Source organism: Nycticebus coucang, chromosome 10, assembly GCF_027406575.1.
Source record: "Nycticebus coucang isolate mNycCou1 chromosome 10, mNycCou1.pri, whole genome shotgun sequence".
Taxonomy (NCBI): domain Eukaryota; kingdom Metazoa; phylum Chordata; class Mammalia; order Primates; family Lorisidae; genus Nycticebus; species Nycticebus coucang.
In genome coordinates, this window is record NC_069789.1 from 39,741,329 (window position 1) to 39,750,601 (window position 9,273).

Consider the following 9,273-nt stretch of genomic DNA (forward strand, 5'->3'; position numbering starts at 1 on the left):
CTTTCCGTCCAAAGAAGGAATGAGATTTCTCAGGATTTTTGCAAGATGAAAGGAATCTCCAAGGATCTCAGAAATCCCACAGGATGGTTAGACCCAGGAATATTTGCCAATTAGCTTTGCATCTGCTCATCTCACTGGAGTCAGCCCCTCACACACACACATTTGTGTGACATTCCATGGTTTCTGTTTTGAGATTGTACTTTGGGGTTGGGCCCTTAGAATAAATCTCTCAAAAGTAACTCACAAAAGGGAAATACAAAAAAGAATGAGTAGAAAAAGAAGAAGAAAAGGAAGGAGAAAGGAGAGAAAAAGAAAATAGCTAAGTAGCCTAAATCACCTTTTGCCATACTTAATCTCTAAATTGATCACTAAGGGCAGAAATAATTGTAATGATGATGATAAGATGATGATGGTGATGAAAAAGAGGAAGAGGGGGCGGCGCCTGTGGCTCAGTGAGTAGGGCACCGGCCCCGTATACTGAGAGTGGAGGGTTCAAACCCAGCCCTGGCCAAACTGCAACCAAAAAATAGCCGGGCGTTGTGGCGGGCGCCTGTAGTCCCAGCTGCTCGGGAGGCTGAGGCAGGAGAATCTCGGAAGCCCAGGAGCTGGAGGTTGCTGTGAGTCCTGTTACGTCATAGCACTCTACCGGGGGCGGTAAAGTGAGACTGTCTCTACAAAAAAAAAAAAAAGAAAAGAGGAAGAGGATGGGCAAGAGGCAGTTCTATTTTTTTTTTTTTTAACCAGACAGGAAGACAGGGGAGAGGAGCCCCAGACAGGAGGCCATGGCTGTGGGGAGCCGCCGCATCCCCCCACCTGCGCTCCGGGGCAATCCCAGGATGCGCCCAGGTTCCCTCCAACCTGTCCCAGGTGGCGCTTCAGTTTAGCTCATGAGCTCATCTGCCACTGTTTCTGGTTCCCTTGCTTCTTGTCTGTCACATGAATGCCCAGCTGTAAGACTTTCCAGCCAGTGACCACCGGCTCACACCCTGTTTTGTGCCCCAGCCGGCGCTCTTCTGAGCACAGAAAGGCAGGTCTATTTTTAAACTGCTTACCAGCTACTGCAGACAAAGCCTTAGTCAAACACGAAGTAGAATGATTATAATGTCAAATCTGGAATGAAAGTCCTAAAATTTTCCTGTTTGACAAAACCACTACAGAGATTGCTGCTCATTCGTTTCTGGGCTAAATTCATCTTTTTCTGACTTCAGCCAACACACAGGCTATCCTGTGGGCTAGGGCAAAATCCGAACCTTTCCCTGCCTAACATGACTTCTGCATCACTGCTTCCTATAACTAGAAGCTAAAATTTCAGAGAAGCTTTTGTAACATTTGATTCATTTAGACAAGCATCTGAGTTTCTTGAAATTAAATGTGTTGGTAACTGTGGGTGTTTTTTTTTTTAACCCTGTTAAGCTTCAAACTAAAATTAATGTACCTGGTCTATGGATACCTTTTAGTCTTTCCATGGAGAACTAAAGATTCAGCCTCATTAAGCAGTCTAACTAGCTTAACTAGTATTTCACTCTTGCATAATCTCTAGTATTTAAAATCCCATGGACGAATGGCAGACATTAAATAAAATATGGGAAAAGCCCACAGAGGCAATGGAATCCATGTCATAACTCAAGTCAGTCCTGGGCTCCAAATTCATTCCCTTGGAAGGAAACAGCTTTTCAGAATACAGAAATTGGCTATTTACCCTTTAAATTTATTTTGTTTTATTAACTTGAAAATGGAAGCCAAAAAAATGCAACCACCAAAACTTTTACCTCTGTGGTTCTATGTTGTACCAATTTTAGGTACTCTATCTAATGTGCCAGTATCAATGAAGAAAAACAGCAGTAAGAAGAAAAACGAAAACACATTTAAAAAAGAAAATATCTCTTTGTAAGCAATCCCTTTACTTAGTAGAAGCCACAACGTTATGACTTTTTCAGCAAAGAAAGAAGTGTATTTTTTAATTCTCTCATTCCTTAGGGGCATTAAAGCCACACTATAAAGCAGTGGGCTGTCAATCAGTCATAAAAACCTTAACAGATACTGACATAAATGACAAGAATATGATCTATAACAACATTTTTAAACCATAGATTAATTCTTAATTCTCCAAACTCCTCATAACAAAAAGAGCCTCTGAAAAACAAGGAAGAGTTAATGTCTTAGAAAGGAGAGGGAATATTTTGTGTTAGTTTCCAACCTCCAATCCCATCCGAGCTGAATGTTGCATACAAATCTGTATTTGTGAGGCACCCTCATCCACCGGTTAATCAAAGCTCTGGAAATTCAAGGAAACCTGTGTTTATGGAAATCTGGCATTTCTGTAAAGTTTTGAATGAGGGCTAAATAGAGCAGTTCATCTCATTTTGAAACTAATGATTCCTGCCAAGTGGTTTTCCAATGCTGAGTCTTCTGGCTCAGTCAGCATTTAGGAATTCATTTATGAGTTGGGTTAGTTGGAGACTCTGGAATTCGAATTTATGTCTGCAACACACTGATTTTCTCCTGATAGGTCTCTGAAAAGAGATTGTAATCAATTTAGCAAAACCAGACTTCAGGAAATTTTCATATCCCAAAAAGTTGTTCTGGTTTGGAACTTTGTCCCATTTCTGAAACAGCCCTCCCCCTTCACTCCAGCCTAAGACTGAGACTTGCTGGGAAGCTCCTTTAACTGTTTGTGGCCCTTTCCCTGGGCTCCTCCCTCCATTCAACACTGCCACAATGGGTGGATGGGTGCTCTGGAATTCATCTCCCTTAATAGACTTCTCAGTGGTTTATAAAATGGCAGAATATATGTGTGGTTTGTCACCTCAGACAGTTTAGTTCCATCTGTCTGCTTCTTGATCAAAATAGGAAAGGCTCTGATAATTATTCATCCAATTTGTTTTAAAGATTTATCTGCCCTGTAATATTCCAGGAAATTTGAATATGGGTTGGGGTGTGTGCGTGAATATGTGTGTGTGCAAGCATGCATGTGTGTGTGTGTGTGTGTGTGTTTCCCTCAGTCTTACAAAACCTTACTTACTTTTCTTGAAGGCAGAGAACAAGATTGAGCAGCCTTTCCATGTAACCATAAATTTACTAGTTTTTAAAATTTTTCCTTTGAAGTAGTCATCAAATAAATTAGCAAAGCTGGAAATTTGCCTCTAGTTTGTGTTGGCTTTGGGTTTTAGGGAGTTACTTAATAAACAGAAGTCAGTGAATTCAAACAGTAACAAAGTAATTTCAATGATTAATCAAGTGCTAAAACTAGTTTAACCTCTCCTGTGTTGCAAACTCTATATCACCCTGACTAAACTAATAGAGGAATAAGACACCCATCTGGAAATCTCATCTGAAATATTAGATCGGGAATCTAAAATTCAGCCAAATAATGTGGCTTGTAGGGATATCCTGTCGGATAATAAATTGCATTAATCTTACTTAAATTTTCCATCTAAATCATGTCCTGAGGCCATATTACTCTGAGGAAACCATGCCTTACTTTAAAGGCATTGTGCTACTGAAAACAATATTAAAAAGGGGAGAGGGACTTTTTTTTCTCCTGCCTGGTTTTTCCAACATTAAAAAATTCATATGAAACCTTCAGATTCTTCTAGAAGCACCAATGTCCACTCAAGTCAGTGGTATGACTACTTTCCAGTCATCGATAGGAAACAGTTATCAATCACGGAACACTTTGCAGAACTTTTCTCTAATTTATCTATTTCTTCCCAGCTGTGAACTCTGAGTCATAGTGACTTATGGCAAACTATATTTTAACCGTAACTTTATTTTATTTGGTGGAGGGCAGGGAATGTCCTTTTCTTAGCCTCGTTTTGACTGTCATATATACAGAACCGCAACCAATGTCTTTCCTGAAGATTCTACAGCCGCCTTTTTCTTTTCATTTTTTAATGGAAAACATTCTAATCTGCTTAAATGTTTCAACTATTTGAAAACTTGCCAAAAGGGGAAAAAACATTGTGGCTTTCCTAGAGCTTCAAGAAAGGACTCTTCTAGCCCTGAAGCCCCTCCCAGCTCTGTGCCACTGACTGCCACCTACGGAATGCTGTAAATATTCAATGCACTAAAAGGTGTTAGAATAACATTGATTCAAAGTTAAACCCACAAGACCTCTGAAATGCTGAATTGTCTCTGCTGGTTTAGAACATCTGCTCTGTTAGAATTCACAGAAAGAGGGGATTTTAGAGACAAAGCCCAACTATTTCCTAACACTCCTGAAAACAGCTGAGCAGAGAAAATGGATGGACAGCTATCTCACAAATGATACCATCCATTAGGATCTCAATGCTCCAGGGCCATTCACGCCCAATTCCAGACAGGTCCTCACAGCACAGAATCACTACTGTCACCTGTGCAGGAGGAAACAGCTGTGAGTGTTCACCCACCTGCCTGCAGTGATAGGACTACCAGGAAGGGATGAAGTCAGGACCACAGTTGGGATCCCCAGTCCTCTGACACATCAAACTACCAGCAAGTGAATGAAGTAGATTTCCCTCCAGTCCTCTGTAGAATAGATGCCTCAGAGGCTTCTCAAACCCATCTTGCCATACCCCAGGTGGGGTGGAGGCAGCACCATTAACTCAGCCATCAAAGTCAGAGATCTCATGGTTATCCCAGCCCCCTGCCTCTCTCATTTAATGAAAGATGTTCTCATGTTTTCATCTGCCCACCACTCCCCTGCATTCTCCCTGCCATCACCCCAGTCAAGTCGTTGAGCCTTTCACCTGAACAGTCTCTTCACTGCCACAGACTTCACCCTACCCTTCCTCACACTACTCCTCAAGCAGTTATTCTAAAGCTCCCACCACTGTGACAAATGCTGGTGCGCTACTCAGGACCCCACAGAGGCTCTTGCTCCACAAGGATAAGCTCCTGTGATGAAAATACAGCCCCTGCCTATGGCCCCAGGTATAGGGTCTCCCACCACTGTCCACCTCAGCTCAAACTCTATGACCCCATAGTTCAGGCTTACTGAGCAGTCTCCACAAATATCTTGTAGTTTCATGTGTGAGAAGGTCCCCTCCAACTGCCTCTTCCCCGTAAGAAACTTTCCCATGCAAATCCTCTCCTCTGCCTCACCATACACAGACGTCTTCATTGGAGGGGGTTTGACACCACCCTTCTGACTCACCTGTGCTCCCCACCACCCCCTGCCCTTCTCACCGCCACGCCAGGTTTCAAGCTCTGTGCTTCCGCAGCCCCATGTGTGTACCGCCAGCCTAGCACTTTTTATAGCACATCGAAATGATCCATTTGCAGCCTGTCCCCGTGAGGTGACTGGCTTGAGGTCCTTCAGAACAGGACTACTTCTTGTTCACTCTGGTCCGCCAACACCTAACCCAGTGCCTTGCTGTTGGCAAATGCTCAGTGAATGTCTGTTAAACTAAGCATGCATTCTGCTTCCGTGTTACTGTCTTACCTAAAGCTCTTTGGTGATTCAGAGAGATTGTAATATTTTTTCCTCCCAAGGGAATTTTAGCTGGGCTGCTTATCTCATGGTTTCATTTCCCTTCCAATTCCTACAACTCGTTGCTCCTGCCTCCTTACCTTTCCACCTGACCCTCATCAGCCAATTAGAACACCATGTGCTACTTTCTGTTCACCATAATGTCCAGTCCTTCCATCCACTCGTCCAGGGCTTATCTCCTGCAAGGTTTTCCGTGCTAACCATGAATAATTCTGGCCCGCTGCACACATCCCAGTCATCTCAGCCCTCTTTGACCTCAGCTCTCTTTGCTTCTATTCTTGTTTCTGGGTCCTGCCATTTGTGAAGTTGAGTACCTCTCGAGCTTGGTCAGTTCTCTTAGACTGTATGTTCTGTCAGAACAGGAACTAAATTTTAGCTTGAGTCCCTCAAGATGCATATCTTCAAGGCGTAGCCTGATCCTGAAAGTAGTGACCAGGACCAACTCCAGAAAACAATCTGCTGGTTTTAGTTGCAAAACTTCTGGGCCTATGGTATCAGAGTTGTGTTAGATGTGAGCAGTTTAAAGTAGAACTGTTACAGACCACCAACATAGAAGAAGCCGTCTGCTCAGCTATCACACAGCCCTGCCAGTAGAGGATTACTCAGAACCACTGTCCATTACTCTGTTTCAACAAGCTACTCTCATAACATTCTTTGAGGTTACATGCCCGCACTGAAATGAATAATGGCATGGTTTATGGTAAAGGCTGAAGTGAAAAAGAGCGGTGTCATTATTGCTGTAAGTACCCACAAAAGATGTTTATTATTACACACCGACATGGCCACAGACACACAACTCATCACTAATAAACTCATTTATTTCCACATAAAGTTGCACAATGTTGTGCAATTCAGCAGAAGGCTCAGAAATGTCAGCAATTCAGACCAAGACTATTTGTCAACAAAACCAACCCATTTCACCAGCTTAGCAAACCATTGCTGCAAGAAATGGCACTTTTTTTCATAGAAGAAAATGGTCACATATAACCTTAAACAGACAGGTCAGTGCTCACAACCCCACAGACAAACAAGCTGAGGTAGTACTCAAGGGAAATTGGAGGTTGTGAGGTAGAGAAAGAGGATGCCACTTTGTTGCCTGAGGCATCATCATTTTATCTTTGGCCAAAAGAAAAAAATCAAAAAAAATTAAGCAGAAAAAAAGAGTCTTCTCACTTATAACAAAATGATTTTATAGGGCGGCACCTGTGGCTCAGCGGGTAGGGCACCGGTCCCATATGCTGGAGGTGGCGGGTTCAAACCCAGCCCCGGCCAAAAAAAAAAAAAAAAAAGAAAAAGAAACAAAATGATTTCATACACATTTATTGTGACCTTTGTATGTACCGACACTGTGTTAAGTACTCAACACCAAAAAAAAAAAAGATAAAACAAAGTTCACAGACGAATAGGAGAAAGAACCACAGGCACAGATCACATAACACAAGGTGACTGATGATGATAGAGGTATGTCGGTGGGAATAATAAGCTCGGAGAAGAGGCATTTCTAGTTTGCCTCTGGCAGACTTTTTGCTCAAGTCAGTCTGTCTGCCTAATTTTTTATCCTTATAATAATTTTTGTAGATCTTGAAAGTAAATACCTAAGACAATTTGAAGGGGAAAATATATATGAAAAGCTAATAACTGTTGCCATGACTCAAAGAGAAACAAGGTCAGTGAGAGGAAAATGACCATGAAATAAATCCGGAGAATTTGAGGAATAGAGAATAGGCTGTCATTTCACTGTGGTAATAAGAATTCAAGAATCAATACAGTAGAGCTGTGTACTACTTGATTGGAATAAAATTTGCAACAGAAAACAGAAGCAACTTCTCAACTGGATTCTCTCCCTTCTCCACATTTGCCTGAATTTTTTCCTTTACAATCTATTTACATACCTTACCGTAACTTAGTATTTTTGTGGACACTTAAAGGGAAAATATTGCATTTCCTACCCCTCTAGGGCTCACAACTTACTTGGGGAGGCAAGGCCAGATGATTTAGGAATCAAGGTGACATGAACATGGCAGTGAGGGTCCTAGAAGTTGAGAACCAGGAAAGACCAGAGGCAAAATACTTATAGAATAGATCTTGAAAGTAAATACCTAATGTGAGAAGGAGGTGGATATCCCAAGAACAGGAATAATACAAGCAAAAAGACTTGGGAAATTAGCAAAGTTTGGAAGACTTTAAAAAGTTGAAATTGGCTTGGCACCCGAGGGTGACGGGTTCAATCCTGGCCTGGGCCAGCTAAACTGCAACAAAAATATAGCCGGGCATTGTGGCTGGCACCTGTAGTCCCAGCTACTTGGGAGGCGGAGACAGGAGAATCGCTTGGGCCAGGAGTTTGAGGTTGCTGTGAGCTGTGATGCCACAGGACTCTACTGAGGGCAACAAAGTAAGACTCTGTCTCCAAATAAATAAATTAAATTAAATAAAAAGTTGAAATTAAGTCCACTAAAATAGAACGCTGCTTAGGGATAAGTGGAAATTTAAAGTTGGGGTCAGACCGAAAAGATTTCATAAAGCCACACAAAGAGATTTTGGCAGGTAGATCTTCTTTGTCCCTAATTTCAATAACAAAGAATCTGTAGAACTGTTTCAACTGGTTGCAGAGATGATGAAATGATCAAATTCACTTTTTTGAAAGTAAGATTATGATCAGGTCTGCCACATTTTTATTATAAAAATGTATTCTTATTAAATATTTTCTGATAAATGAGAAAGGAGATATATAAGACCTAAGAAGAGACTCTTTAAGAAGCAAATATGGTTTTTCCGATGTTTCCACTTCTTTTCAATATCTAGAGGACTTGAGGTGGATGATCTTGTGAGTCAGGTACATTTAGGATATTCAGTTATGGCCATAACTTTTCTCTCCCTAGATGATCCAGCACACTCTTAACACTTTGCATTATGGCAATGTTATATTCAGAATGGTGCAGCGTCAGAGAAGTGGGGAGAGAATTTAGGAAGTTAGACTCTCTTTTGCTCTCAGCTCTGCCACTGACTGGCCACATGTCATAGAAAAGTCACCAGCTCTCTGAATCTATGTCCTCATTTGCAAAACAAAAGGATTAAGTGAGTAATAGTTCAGACTCTCTCAGTTCTAAAATTCCATCACAATCAGTGCCATTGGAAAATGAACTAAATCCTTTTGGCCCCAGATTACACTGCCTTTTAATAAATCCTGCTATCAACATGTTTATGTGTCATATGCCTTCTGAATAAAACTGTGCCTTCAACAGATTAGGTCTTTTAAGCTTACCAGATGTTTAGATTCCAAATAAACAATAGGTAGTTTGAAAATGACAGCAGAAAGTCATCACTTGGAGTGAAGTAGCTGAGCTTCCTGAACCACAAACTGGGGAGAGGGAGCTCTCTTTACATGCCTTGGGCTAGGCGTCCCCAACCCAGACAGTACAGAGCGGGTCTGCCAGACCTCTGTGTGTACCCGTGGGTGATTAGGGCTGGATGAAATCTAAAGGAGGTAGATAAGCTCAAGATATATGATCTGCTTTCCTGCCAAGAGCAATTTGCTTGACAGGCCTTCTGCTTATAAAATACGAAGGCATTCTTTTCTCTATTAAAAAGTTTTGGTCTTTGTAAATGAACTATATATGCAGGGAGAAAGAAAAAAATTGAATAATTTGATTTTTAAAAGCACTAGATGGATGGTTTGATAAGTTTCCCATGTGAAGGAAATGAAAATCAGTTGTAGTTTCAAATATCTGATCCTGGTCTGTCTATATATGGGGAATTTTGATCTTTAGGGGGATCAAAGTAATTTAACTCTTAAAAATAGATGT